This window comes from Macaca fascicularis, chromosome 5, assembly GCF_037993035.2.
Source record: "Macaca fascicularis isolate 582-1 chromosome 5, T2T-MFA8v1.1".
NCBI lineage: Eukaryota > Metazoa > Chordata > Mammalia > Primates > Cercopithecidae > Macaca > Macaca fascicularis.
In genome coordinates this window covers 189724366-189739421 of record NC_088379.1, presented here as the reverse complement: position 1 = coordinate 189739421, position 15056 = coordinate 189724366, and positions in this window count along the sequence as shown.

Sequence of the window (15056 nt, the reverse complement as noted above, 5' to 3'; positions counted from 1 at the left end):
ACTGGGAAGCTGAGGAGAGGCCATCACTATGACATCCATCCAGTGGGTGGAGATCAGAAATGTCATTAAACACCTTACAATGTGTAGGACATGCTGCCTCGGTAAAGAATTATCCAGTCCAAAATGTTAGTCATTCCCTGTTGAGAAATCCTGCTTTAAAAGGATTTAAGAGAAGCCAGGCATGGTGGCTCACGCCTATAATCCCAGCACTTTAAGAGGCTGAGGCAGGCAGATCACTTGAGGTCAGGAGTTAGAGACCAGCCTGGCCAACGTGATGAAACCCCATTAAAAAACAACAACGACAACAACAACAAACAAGCAAACAACAAAAAGATTTAAGAGACAATATTATATATAACTTTATGCTACTAAATTCAACAACTTAGTTGAAATGGACAAATTCCTTGAAAGACACAAATTATTAATCTCATACAAAAAGAAATGGATAGCCCAATATTTATAAAGAAAACTACAGATCAGTCAAATTCAACTACAGATGTGGGTGTGTATATGATAATACATTATGTATGCATATGTGTGTACATATAAGATAATATATTATGACCAAGTAGGGTTTATTCTAGGAGTTCAAATTTAGTTTAATGTTTGAAAAATAATGAATATCATTCATTAAGTTAGTAGAAAAAGAAAAACCATATGATCATCTCAATAGATGTGAGGAAAGGATTTGACAAAAATCCATCATCCTTTCCTGATAAAAACTCTCAGCACACTAAAAGTAGGTGGAAACTTTCTCAACCTGATAAAGGACATCTATGAAAATCCTATAGCTAATGTCCTACTTAATAATCATAAAAGACTGAATGCTTTTCTTCTAACTTCATGAACAAGTCAAGTATATCTGCTCTTACCACTTCTACTCATCATTGTACTACAGGTTTTTAGTTCAATAGGCAAGAAAAAATAAAACCAAAGGCGTCCAGATCGAAAAGGAAAGGTGTCTTTATTCACAGACATGATCATCCATGTAGAAAATCTGATGGAATCTACACAGAAGCTAGTAGAACTAACAAATGAGTTTTGCGGAACATATGACCAATATACCAAAATTAGTTGTATTTCTATATATTAGCATTAAACAATTAGAAATTTAAATAAAAGTACCATTTGCAATAGCATTAAAATATGAAATATTTAGGAATAAATCTGACAAAAGTTGTGAAAGACCTGTACGCTGAAAACTAAGAATCATTGCCGAGAGAAATTAGAGTTGCCCCTACTCCAACTCACAGACTATTAGACATTTATTCTCTGTAGAGAAAAACAGGTCTCCTGACTAGGGGACAGTAGGCATAGGTAGAGGTGGCTGCTATCCCAGAAATAGGGAGACTAGGTAAGTAGATTCTCATTGGATTCTGAGACCTGCAGTCCTCTCCATCTTCCTCAGCTCTCAGAATGCTGTCAACCCCGCCAGGCAATTATCCTCCAGGCAGGAGGCTAAAAAAGTCTGTGGGGATCTGACCAGCCCAAGAAGATCTTAAAGATACTGGTTATGAGTTTCCCGGTGAAACAGTTTGGCCAGCTCTCCCCAGGGTGAAGTTCACTGTTAACAACCCACATATTCAGTTTCCTCTCACTCTACTAAAAATACAAAAATTAGCTGGGCGTGGTGGCAGGCACCTGTAATCCCAGCTACTCAGGAGGCTGAGGCAGGAGAATCACTTGAACCTGGGAAGCAGAGGTTGCAATGAGCCAAAATCACACCACTGCACTCCAGCCTGGGCGACAGAACGAGATTCTGTTAAAAACACAACAAAACAACAAAAAAAACCTTCTAGATGAAAATATAGGATACAACTTTTGTGAGCTTGGTTTAAGTAAGGTTTCCTAGATTTTATACCAAAAATACAATCCATAAAAGACAAGTTGATAAATTGGACTTCATCAAAATTAAAAATGTCTGCTCCGTTAGGAGAATGAAAAGATAAGCTGTCTCAGGTTTGCCCCGGCACTTGTCTTGGCTCTGCATGGCGCTGTCTGTCGGTGCCATTCTGTGCTGGGCATTGTGTCGGCTGGCACGCAGAGTGCTGGCAGGTCACCCCCATCTTTGGTTAAGGGGGAGGTTGGTTATTGTTGTAAGTACAAATCTTTGTTATAGCAGACTCCTGACAGTTGAGTATTTCAGGTTTGTGGTTCTCAATGCTAAAGAACAACATTCATTTTATGAATGCAGTGACTCAGCTGACAAACTTGAATTGGGGGCATTATGGGATCAATGTAGGGGAGTGAGTCCCGTCATCCCAGCCAGGTTAAACCGCCGCCCGGCTCCCACATCTCAACATGGTCGGTCTGGACTCCTCCTTTACGTTTCACAGGGAAAACCGTGTTCATGTCGGTGTTTGCAACCTGGGGAATACTGAAAGTTCTTGGGCTCTGTGTCAAGGAAACTTGACTCCTACTGTGTGCATCACTTCTGTGGGAGGCTTCCCCCTTTCAATATGTATGCAACATGTCCAGCCTGGCCTCGTGTTCTAACGTGAAAGCTCTCTCCAGTGCTTGTGTTCTTTTCTCTGTGCTGGGCTGCTCTAGAAAGAGTGTTCATTCACATTCCTTTTCCCTGGAAGAGCAAGAGCTTCTGGAACCTTCCTGTGTGTGCCCTTCGAGCATCTCCTGGACCGCAGCTACTGGGGGCAGGCTGTGTTCCTGAGTCATTTTCTGCCAACTAACAGGGCTGACCCCACAGAGAGGCCCATACAAAAGGCTTCGCTCTCTTGCTCTTGTGAACTCTGCCACCTCCTGCTTCAGCCAGATGTTAATGAGAATTTCCCTCTGTACAGGCCTCTGCTGGCCTTGAAAGCATATAGGTGCCCTGGTGCCGTACATGGGGGAAGCAGCAGTAATTCGAACTACAGTTTATCTTCCCCCTGCCAGCAGTGGCTGAGTCTGGTTTCCTTCTGAATCCATCTAAGGGAAAGCACGTTTTATCCACAGATGCAAGAACTTTCTTCCAAATATCAACATTCTAGTCTTAGGCAAAGAATTCATGTTCTTTCTGTTATAACTTTGACTCTGCTTCTTGCAAAATAAAACTCCTGGCATCATGGTGCTGATGGGCAGTCGCCTCCTTCCTGGGCTGTTTCACTGCAAACGGTTCCTGCATGGGTGAGAATGCCTCCATGATGTGGTTTGGATATTTGTCCCCCAAAATCTCATGTTGAAATGTGGCCCCCCAATGTTGAAGGTAGGGCCTAGTGGGAGGTGTTGGGTGATGGGGGCGGATCCCTCATGAATGGCCAGGTGCCCTCTCCATGTTAATGAGTTCTTGCTCTTCTTAATTCAGGCAAGATCTGGTTGTTCAAAAGAGTATGGCATCCCTTCCCCACCCTTGCTCCCTCTCTTGCCCTATGACATGTCAGCTCCCCTGCTCCTTCCGTCACGTTTGGAAGCTTCCTGAGGCCCTCACCAGAAGCAGACGCTGGGGCCTGCTTCTTGTACAGCCTGCAGAACCGTAAGCCAAATAAACCTCTTAGCCTTGGTTCTCCTTTATAGCAATGCAAATGGACTAACACTCTCTGCTGAGCTGTCCAGTTTGGGTGGGTGCTGGAGGAGGCCACAGCTCATTCCAGCTATCCTGTAAGACCTGATGCTCTTTATGTCTGAGAAATCCTTGGCTGCTGAATGTAACAGGCCCCAGAGCAAAGGGAACTAAGAAGGTGCCAGGTGAGGGCTCTGGTCTAAGTTTAAGAGGAGATATCTTCAGTGCTTTGCACTGTGTGCCCAGCCCATATCTGGAAAAGCAGATGTGTTTAGAAGGAGCCACCAGTGAGTGCAGGAGATGGATGACTTACCATTGGGGAGGATTATAAGGAAGAACCTCCACATCTGGGAACTCTGTAGCACATATGATAAGAGTCATAAACTATATACCAAGACGCTTCATGCTTTATTTTTATTACTATCTTGGATTTGCTCCTCAGGTGCAAAAAAAGTTTCACTGGTTCAAGGTCAGAAAGTTTTTTTTAAGTTTTTAATAGAATTCAGCTTACATTCCAAAGTAAACACATTTCTTTCCTACATCAGGATTCTGTATTATTTTGTTATTTCTGTGTGAGTGTTTTTTCTTAAGCAGCTCACATTAGTTGCACAGCTGTAGGCAAAGCCTGCAACCTCTCTGCATCTCGGTTGTCTTCTCTGTACAGTGGAGGCAGTGGGAGCAGGTGTGATGGGAAGGACACAGATGTGAGGCTCTCATCCAATTCTGTCATTAATTTTGCTGTGTGGTTTTGGGTTATGGATACTTTTAGAGCAAAATAAATTGTCTTTGGGTCCCTCCTGGGAATATGCCTCCAGCACGTCATGACCCTGCTCCGGTCTTCATTTCTTCTTTGTAATATCAGGGGTCACAAATAGTGTTGAAGGTTTTCTCAGCTGTTTCATCACCTCATGCACAACTTTCTCTTACTTCCTTTAAGCAAGCATTGCTTACATAAACACACATGCACAGGCAAGCACACAGAGACACGTCCACACCCTCACTGCCCCCCAAGCAAGGGAAGGCAAGCAGGTACTTAGAGAAGCAGGGTCCCATGTCCCACATGGCGAGCTCTCAGACCCTACCTGCTGGTATCCTGATAGTCTTAGGTGCATTCGAGAAACAGCTCTGACCTCGACTGGTAGCACCTTCTGTGAAGGCCAGGAGGGCTTCATATAGATGCCAGGTCACATGCATTATCAAAAGTACATGGTATCTTCCAGATAAGGATACCAGGTTGAACATACCTCTCTCCTGATATCTCAGGGAACTACGGTAAAGGAGATTTCTAATGGCATGGGGGAATGGGAGAGGAGAAAACGACAATAAATTTTGGAATCCAGAAAGCATATACGTGACTGCTAACTGACTTAGCAGACACAAAGAAGCTGAATCTGAAATCAGCAGTGAAGAAAGCTAATTTGTACCAGAGTCTCTAAACAGCTGTGAATCGGTAGCACTGAGGGTCCAGACCTAAATGAATTGTTGAACGTTTTTAGGAAGCAATTTGGACCAGGCACCATGGCTCATGTCTGTAATCCCAATGCTTTGGGAGGCTGAGGCAGGAGGATCACTTGAGGTCAGGAGTTTGAGACCAGCCTGGGCAACATAGCAAGACCACCATTTCTACAAAAACATTTGTTTTTAAATTAGCTGGCCACAGGGGCACATGCCTGTAGTCATAGCGCCTCGGGAAGCTGAAGCAGGAGGATGGCTTGAGCCCTGGAGGTCGTGGCTGCAGTGAGCTGTGATTGAGCCCCTACTCCAGCCTGGGAGACAGAGAGAGACCTGCCTCAAAAACAAGAAGCAGTTTCACCTCCACATCACCTCATCCAATTTGTGCAGTCAGACAGTTGCCCCTCCCCCAACTCACAGACTATTAGACATTTATTCTCTGTAGAGAAAAACAGGTCTTCTGAGTAGGGGACAGTAGGCATAGGTGGAGGTGGCTGCTATCCCAGAAATAGGGAGACTAGGTAAGTAGATTCTCATTGGATTCTGAGACCTGCAGTCCTCTCCATCTTCCTTAGCTCTCAGAATGCTGTCAACCCCGCCAGGCAATTATCCTCCAGGCAGAAGACTGAAAAAAGTCCTGTGGGGATCTGACCAGCCCAAGAAGATCTTAAAGATACTGGTTATGAGTTTCCCAGTGAAACAATTTGGCCAGCTCTCCCCAGGGTGAAGTTCACATATTCAGCTTCCTCATGCTCTTAGGAGCACATGATTATGGATTTGAGCCACGTGAGGAAAATTCTAAGTGAAAGATCCAGACCAAGACAAACCAATGTAAAAAACAATGTGGACAAAACAGAGCAGCTCTGTTAAAAACCTACCAGTACTAGCCTAAGAGACATACGAAGAGATATTTCACCCTTGGAACAGCAATAGAATGACATAAAAATGGAACTTTTGAAGAAAGAGGAGCTTTAAACATTTAGAACCATTCTAGAAAATGTTTGAAGCTTAACAAATTGAAAGATAAAATTGAAGAACTCTACCAAAAAGCAGAGCAAAAAAACAAAAAAGAACAAATTTAAAAATTAGAAGACTAGTCCAGGAGGTCCAATATCTAAATAACAGGAGATTCAGAAAAAGAGAACAGAAAAGAAATGGAAAGGAAGAAATCATTTTTAATATTTTGGTAAGTAATTTGAACAATTTCCCAGACAAGAATGATGGAAGCTTTCAGAATGACGCATGGTAGATAAAAACAGACACAAATCAAGGCATGTCACTGTGAAACTTTAGAACTGCTGGGATAAAGAAAAGATCTGAGAAGATTAAAGGATACAAAGGATCAAATCAGAATGTCATCAGGCTTCTCAACAGTAATGGCAGAGGCTAGGAAACACTACAGCAAGGTCTTCAAACATTTGAAGAAAGATAACTACTATCTTAGAATTCTGTACGTAGTCAAAATAGCAATTGAGGGCTGGGTGCGGTAGCTCACACCTGTAATCCTAGCACTTTGGGGGGCCGAGGTGGGCGGATCACCTGAGATCAGGAGTTCGAGACCAGCCTGACCAACATGGTGAAACCCCGTCTCTACTAAAAATACAAAAAAATTAGCCGGGCGTGGTGGCGGCGCCTGTAGTCCCAGCTACGTGGGAGCCTGAGGCACAAGAATCACTTGAACCTGGGGGGCAGAGGTTGTAGTGAGCAGAGAGAGACTGCACTCCTGCCTGGGTGACAGAGTGAGACTCCATCTCAAAAGAAAAAAAAAAAGTCAATTGAGTATGAGGATTGAATAAAGACATCTTAGAAAGGCAATGTTCCAGATATTGTATTTCCCATGCACCTTTATTCCTTTATAGTAGGAAGCTGCTAAAAGATATGCCTCACCAAGACAAAGGAGTAAATCAGGAAAGAAGACGTACAGGAAACAGGAGATCCAACACGAGAGAAGTGAAGGGATCCCAGGAAGATGGAGAAGTCCCAGGATATCAGTTCTGCCCCAGTTGTTGAGAACAGTCTAGACCAGCAGTCCCCAACCCCCGGGGCCATGGACTTGTAGTGGTCTGTGGCCTGTTAGGAACCGGGCCACACAGCAGGAGGTAGACAGCAAGTGAGTGAGCATTACTGCCTGAGCTCAGCCTCCTGTCGGATCAGTGGTGGCGTTAGATTCTCACGGGGCATGAACCCTACTGTGAACTGCACACGTGAGGGATCTAGGTTGCATTCATGCTCCTATGAGAATCTAATGCCTGATGATCTGGGGTGGAATGGTTTCATTCCAAAACCATCCCCCATTGTCTGTGGAAAAATTGTCTTCCATGAAACTGGTCCCTGGTGCCAAAAAGGTTGGGGACCACTGGTCTAGACTGAAGTATGTTGGAGAATCTGGGAGAGATTTTGTGAAGATTGGATTGATAAGATATGTGATGCTCTGACTGTCTTAAGAGGATGCTTGTATAATTAAGTGAGTTTGTGTTTGAATTAGTGATAAGAATCAATAATAGTAATAATAAAATTTTAATCCAGAGAAGCAAAGAGTGGCTAGGATAGGAAAAGTCATTATAGTTTGATGCATGGCTTAGTTTAGAGTAGTATTTTCATGGTTGTAATAACATAAATGCTCAACAAAGAGCTAACAAAAATTATGATATAACCAGATTAGAAAGATAAGCAGATGAGAAGGGTATATGTGTTTTTCCTGAGAATAAGGGAAGGAAGGACAGCCAAATTCTTCATTTGTAAAGGGATAAGTCAATAGATAAATGCCTAAAGATGAAAAATCAAGGAAAGCAATATAAGCATTTTATTTAGAGATGTAGAGGTTAATGCCAATAGCATTAGCTAAGATCATTGAAAGTGGCGTTTCTGGAGAAGAGGCAGGGGGCAACTACTATTTGTATTAATGAACATTGTACAATTGTTTGGCTCTATAAAATTCATGCTTGTATCACTTTAATAAAAGTTAAAGTAAAAATATAAATTAACAGCAAAAAGCTCACATAGCATGCCTCTCTGAACTAATAAAGGAAACTAAGTGATGAATATTTTACAGCATCTGATTTCAATCAGCATCATTTGAAGCGCTTTGGGCTCAGAGTCAGAAAGCTCAGCGTCTACCCCAGAAGAGAAACTCCGCCCTGGTGCTGAGAGACACAGAGAGGAAGTGGAGAGCAGCACCCCCGCGGAGTGGGAGAGGGCATGGCTGGATATGAACATCTGTCTGCATTCATCATCAGATGCCAGATGTAACCTGGAATTTCACCATTAAATGCTTATATGAAATGATGCTGAGGAGGAAATTTTGCCTTATAAAGTAGCTTATCTTGAGAAGAAAGAGTACTATAAAAAGATGAATAAACGATTTAATCGAGATCCAGACATGAGCTGATTTTTCTTAAAAGCAGTATCTTTACAACTTCGGAGTTTAAACTCTCTGATGTGGAACCAAGCCAAAAATAACATAAAGAAAATATTGACCATGAGAGTGGTGACCTGGCAAGCTCAACGCTGTCCACCTGTTAGTCACTTGTCCCTGTTGATTTCAGCTTATGATTACATACTTTCTAGCCTAATCCTACTGTTGGTATACTCAGGTGCAAAAGCATTCAATAGAAGTTAAAGAGTGAATAAATAAACCTACTAAAAGAGATTCACAGGCATGGGGTGGGGTGGAGAACAAACATATTACATTCCAAAAGTCCTGTGGTTCAAAGAATCAACTACTAAACAAAGCATGTACACCTGAGCCACTGTGGGAGCCAGTGCAAAACACTTTCAAGGAATGAATTCAAGGAACGCAATTAATTCCCAAGCTCTTTTCCCCCAAAACCCTATTTTGGTTTCAAGCTAGAGTTCCCATACTCTGTTCAGACTTTAATTCCATGCTGTAATCTGTCCATCTTTGGTAACTGCCCAGCTGTAATTTGAACTGGCTGGTCAACAAACCAAACACCATCAAAGATTCTCATTTGTCTTGCTAAAGTCAAAAACACTGAAGTTATTTAAATGTAAATATAACCTTTTACTGATCATACAATCTCAGGGAATTTTTTCCCCCTTTGGATAGTGTCACCATTGGGGTTCAAATTGTGAAGACCAAATGTGTAACTCATGCAAAAGCAATCACAATAGTTTGTTGCCATAGAAGTGAGCTGTTCTGTGCATTGCTGACAAGCCACTTTTTAAAGTTTACTTTTAAATGCATGTATAGTAAAATTCGCTCTTTTTGGTGCACAGTTTCTCAAGTTTTAACACATGCGTAGATTCAAGTAATTACCACCACAGAGAGGATACAGGACAGCTCTAACATCCTATACTCCCTTGCGCTGCCCCACCTGGAATCCCTGGGGACTACTGATCTGTTCCCTGTCCCTAGTCTGGCCTTTTCCAGAATGTCATACAAATGAGGTAATTTGGGAAGCAGCCTCTTGTGCCTAGCTTCTTTCACTTAGCATAATTATATTTGAGATTCATCCATATTATTGTGTCATATTGATACATCTCTGATGAGTGGAGGAATACCAGGTTCTTCCTCTGGAGTCGAATTGGAAAATAAGACACGAACACACGTGGTGTGATTTTAAGGAGCAGGAGAGTTTAGTAGGCAAGAAAGACAGGAGAAGGCAGAAGGAAGAAGCTCCTCCCTACAGAGATGGAGGGGGCTCCAAAGCTGAAAGAGGAGACCCCACGTGCCACAGATAGCAGCCAGGTATATGAAGAGACTGGAGGAGACGGTGTTTGATTTGCATAGGGCTCAGGGGATTGGTTTGACCAGGTATGTCATTCATGTAGCCCTGGAAAAAATTGACCCTCCCACTCTAGTCTTTTAATATGCAAATGAAGGGCCCCATGATGTTCTACACACGTGGGGATCTGTGGGGGCAGCCATGTTGCCAGGAACGTGTGGGGCAAGGGCAAGAAGACGATGATGGGAATCGCCATGTCCGGTGGACCCGGTTTCTAATGGCTGGCATTTGCTTAATAAAGGTTACCAGCTCGGCTAGAGCTGGAGCTTTTCTACTAGACAGGAAACGGTTTTGGAGCTGCCTTAAAAGAAATGAAAACTTCCCAAGGACCCCTTCTCCTCTCTATCTGCCTAAAATAATTACTTAATAACTCCTACAGCAATATGTTTATGCATGCATGTGTGTATATGCATGCATGTGTGTATATACATGCAGGTTCGTGTGTGCTTATATGTATATGTAATATATACATTATATATAACATTATTATCGTATATATAAGCTTTTAATTTTGAAGTAATTATAGAGTCAGAGGAACTGCAAAGATAGGAAATGATCTCTTGTACCCTCCAGCCAGTTTCTGCCAATGGTTAAATCTTATATAATTACAGCACGCCATCAGGAGCAGGACATTGACACTGATATTGTAGAAGCGGAGGGAAAACTGCCCCTTCGCCTTCTGAATGTTTGCTGAAAATCAACTGACAGAAGGGAGATTAATAGCAGAAAAGGGATTATGGTGGCTCGCACCTGTAATCCCAGCACTTTGGGAAGCCGAGGCAGGTGGATCGCTTGAGCCCAGGAGTTTGAGACCAGCCTGGCCAACTATGGCGTAATCCTGTCTCCACTAAAAATACAAAAATTAGCCAGGCGAGGTGGCGCGTATCTGTCATCCCAGCTACTGGAGAGGCTAACGCAGGAGAATCGCTTGAGCTCCGGAGGCGGAGGTTGCAGTGAGCCAAGATCGGGCCACTGCACTCCAGCCTGGGCAACAGAGTGGGACTTGTCTCAAAAAAAAAAAAGGAGAACAGGTATGCACATTTATTTGATCCGAGTTTTATGTGATGTAAGAGCCCAAAGATACAGGGGAAATCATCCATTTTTATGCTTGGGTTCAACTAAGTATGGGCAGCCGTGTAGAGATACTATCGGACAAAAAGGGTAAGATCTAATGCTGAGAGACTGAGTGGGGAAACCCAGCTAGGCCTGTGTGTCCAGATTCTTCTTGGCCTCTCTGAGCAACATTCTTTCTTTCTGGGTAGGGGGCAGGGCCCTCTCTGGAATGGGTTTCTCATGACCTAAAGTCAAACAAGGTGGGTCTGATAATTTCCTTATGTCCGGTTTTTACACAGAAAGGCCACTTGGCTAGGAGGGATTCTAGTTTCCATGACTAGCTTCATGGGAGAATGAGGGGCCAGAGACAGGAAGACAGGAGAAGGTCAGAGGGAGCTGCCTCTGAGGTCTCCCTTTGGGGTGCCGTTTTCTGAGCCCCAACAATATCATGTTTGCCATTTTATCACATGTGCGGGTTCCCGTAACCCCACCTCAACCAGTATCAGGACCTCTTCCACCACCACCAAGATCTACCCCATCAGCACCTCTGCAGTCTCTCTACTCCTTCCTTCCCCACCACTTACAGTCCCTGGGAATCACTCATCTGTTCTCCAATTCAAAAATGTTACCTAAGTGGAATCCCACAGTATGCGACCTTTGAGATTTGTTGATTTCACTTAGCGTAATACCCTTGAGAAGTTGCTGTATGTATTCCTAGTTCATCCCTCTTTATTACTGGGTGTATCTCAGTGTATGTATTTTCCAGTTCGATTTCACATTCACCTGTTAATGGACAGTTGGATTGCTTCCAATGTTTGGCAATTATGAATAAAGCTGCTATAAATATTTGCATACAGATTTTTATGGGAACATACATTTTCATTTCTCTTGGGTAATACCTAGGAGAGGAATGGCTGAGTCACATGAAAAGTGAATGTTTATCTTTAAAAGAAACTGCTAAGCTGTTTTCCAAACTGGTTGCACTATTTGCATTCCCCAGCAATGTGTGAGGGTTTTACTTAGCTGCTTCCCATCTATACCAGCACTTGTAACGTCAGGGGTTTTGTTTTTGTTTTTAGATGTTCTACTAGGTGTAAAGAGTAATCTCCTTGTTTTAATTTGCATTTATCAGGATACATTTGAAATAAGAAAAAAGAAAACTCAATTTGAAGAGATGTTACCTGAATTTCCCTACTTCATATCTGTATTATTACTTAGCAGAGAATCTAATAAAGATTTGGAGGAGTTGCCACTCCCCCCAGTTGCCCCCAACCCAGCCTCAGAAACCTGAAAATGGAAGTTATCAAGATAGTTGTCTGCTGTTTTGAACCATGAATAATCACTGCTGTCAACTAGTTTGTAGGCTGAGTGGAAAAAAAAAAAAAAAAAAAAAAAAAAGCTGATCTAGTTCATTATAATTTACTTTAAATAAAAAAGCAATTTTTCTTCTTACTTCACACAAAATGTGTATTCTAGAAGCATTGTGTGAATATAATTTATATTCCTTGAATTTCATTCCAAGAGCACTGGAAATGCTTGATGTTTTGAGGAATTTGCAGAGGAATTCGTCTGTTAAAAACGGAAACTGCCAGGCGTGGTGGCATGCACCTGTGGTCCCAGCTACTCAGGAAGCTGAGGTGGAAGGATTGCTTGAGCCTGGGAGATCCAGGCTGCAGCGAGCTGTGATCTCACCACTGCACTCCAGCCTGAGCAGCATAGCAAGACCCTGTCTCTAAAAAACACAAAACAGAGAATCAGCAGGGGTTCTTCTGAATCTGGGTCCAGGGGGCTGTCGGCCTTTCCCTGCCCTTATCCCCATGTGAGAACTGCTCCACATGGTACCACTTCCAGGCTGGTCCCTGAGGAGGCTGGTAGAGCTCACAGCATCACAAGGAGAAACCTCAGTTAGGATGGAGCTACGAGGAACCAGAACCCAGAGAGAGTCTGAAGTCAGGCAGCCACATATCCTGCAGGCAGGACAGATCAGGGCCTGCATCAAGAACTCAAAACTATGGCCGGGTGCCTTGGCTCACACCTGTAATCCCAGCACTTTGGGAGGCTGAGGTGGGTGGATCACGAGGTCAGGAGTTCAAGACCAGCCTGACCAATATGGTGAAACGCTGTCTCTACTAAAAATACAAAAATTAGCCGGGTGTAGTGGCACACACCGGTAGTCCCAGCTACTCGGGAGGCTGAGGCAGGAGAATCACTTGAACCCGGGAGGCGGAGGTTGCGGTGAACCAAGATGGTGCCACTGCACTCCAGCCTGGGCGACAGAGCCAGATTCTGTCACAAAAAATAAATAAAAAAAAAAAGTCAAAACTAAGGGGCCTGGGGTCTGGGCTGGATACCAGACACAAACAGAAAGTTCTGTGGGGTGAGATTAAACAGAGACAATTTGCCCTCACTCCTCATCTCCTCACGCGGATAAGTGACTTAGGGTGGGGGCTATCTCTCTAGATGGCTCAGACAAGCATTCTCCCATAATTGGACAGAGAGGAGTGTCTTTTGAAATTAAAATGGGTGGGTAGGCAAAAGTCACCTTTCTTATGGGAGACTAAACAATTTGGTTTTTGGAAGGTAGTATTTGTGGTAATGAGGTGAGGATAAGTTTATTAGGTAAATTCCAGAGGCTACCAGCAGCTGGTTGTGAGCAGGGAGATGGTGTGGAGAAAAAGCCTCCACAGGCTCGCCCTCTCCCCTCTTCTCTTACAGAACCTGGGCTCCTCCCAGCCTTCTCGAAGGCAGCAGAAGCCAGACAGCCACAGCGCAGCCAATAGGCAGTGAAAGCCCCAGCTGCAGTCAGCGGACTCCAGGGGAAGGCATAAGAAACAGGGCATTAGAGAATTCTTTGGCATTAGACAAGGGGCTACATTTCCCCAGGAAAGGCTCTGCGGCTGGGCTGGATGGGCTGTAGCTGGGCGGCACAGGGCAGGGTGGCACTGCGGGTAGAGATTCCTTTAGGTGAAGCCGGAGTTTCTTATAATTGCTGATATTGAACACTATGGTGGTTTCCTCTGGGGGCCAGTGGCCTTTCCAGGGGGAGGGAGACCCCTTCTCCCAAGGCAGCAGAGGCTACAACAGTCCCATCCCATCCTTGTCAAAGACGATGAAGGGGTACACTGGAGTGATCACATGGGGACCCTGGTTTTCCTGCCCTAATTCTAGTTGACTTCATGTATCGGTATTTTTGTCTAAGGTAAAAAGCAACTAGCAATTCAACAGCTTATTTAAACACAGTTGTCTGTGTGAATAGTCCCTCATGGGTCTCTTCTACTTTCTTGCCCCACAGTGCTTGGTGTCTCACTCTGTGAAGGTGATTGACTCTATTATTGAACACATATTAAGTCCCAGCTTATAACAAAATAACTTTCCTGCAAGTGACTGTGAATTCCTTATTGAGGGAGCCTGAAAAGTAGCTGGATCGGGGCCTCCAGATGTACTCCTTAACTTTCAGGTAATGCACTCGGGAAACAGGCATTCTCCGAATTGTCTTCTGATTTATCTTGTTTTGTCCAAGCTCAGAAAAAGAGACACTCCACCCAGCAAAGGTCTCCTCCAAGGCACCTTTGAAATGTTCTGCTAAAGGAGGTAAAAGATCTCTACAAGGAAAACTGCAAAACACTGGTGAAAGACATTGTAGATGACACACAAACGGAAAACCATCCCATGCTCATGGATCAGAAGAATTAATATTGTTAAAATGACCATACGGCCCAAAGCAGTCTACAGCTTCAATGCAATCCCCATCAAAATGCCAATGTCATTTTTCACAGAATTAGGAGAAACAATCCTAAAATTCATATGGAACCAAAAGAGAGCCTGAATGGCCAAAGCAATCCTAAGAAAAAAGAACAAAGCTGGAGGCCTCACATTACCTGACCTCAAATTATACTGCAAAGTCTACAGTAATCAAAACACCGTGGTACTGGCCAGGTGCAGTGGCTCACACCTATAATCCCAGCATTTTGGGAGGCTGAGGCAGGTGGATCGTCTGAGGTCAGGAGTTCAAGACTAGCCTGGCCAACATGGTGAAACCCCATCTCTACTGAAAATACAAAAATTAGCTGGGTGTGGTGGCAAGCGCCTGTAATCCCAGCTACTCAAGTGGTTGAGGCAAGAGAATCACTTGAACCTGGGAGGCAGAGGCTTCAGTGAGCCAAAATTGCACCACTGCACTGCAGCCTGGGTGACAGAGAGAGACTCCATCTCAAACAAAACAAACCAGCATGGTACTGTTTTAAAAATAGATAGATACTCAGTTCTATAAATGGATGGAACAGAATAGGGAACCAGAAGTAAAGCCACAT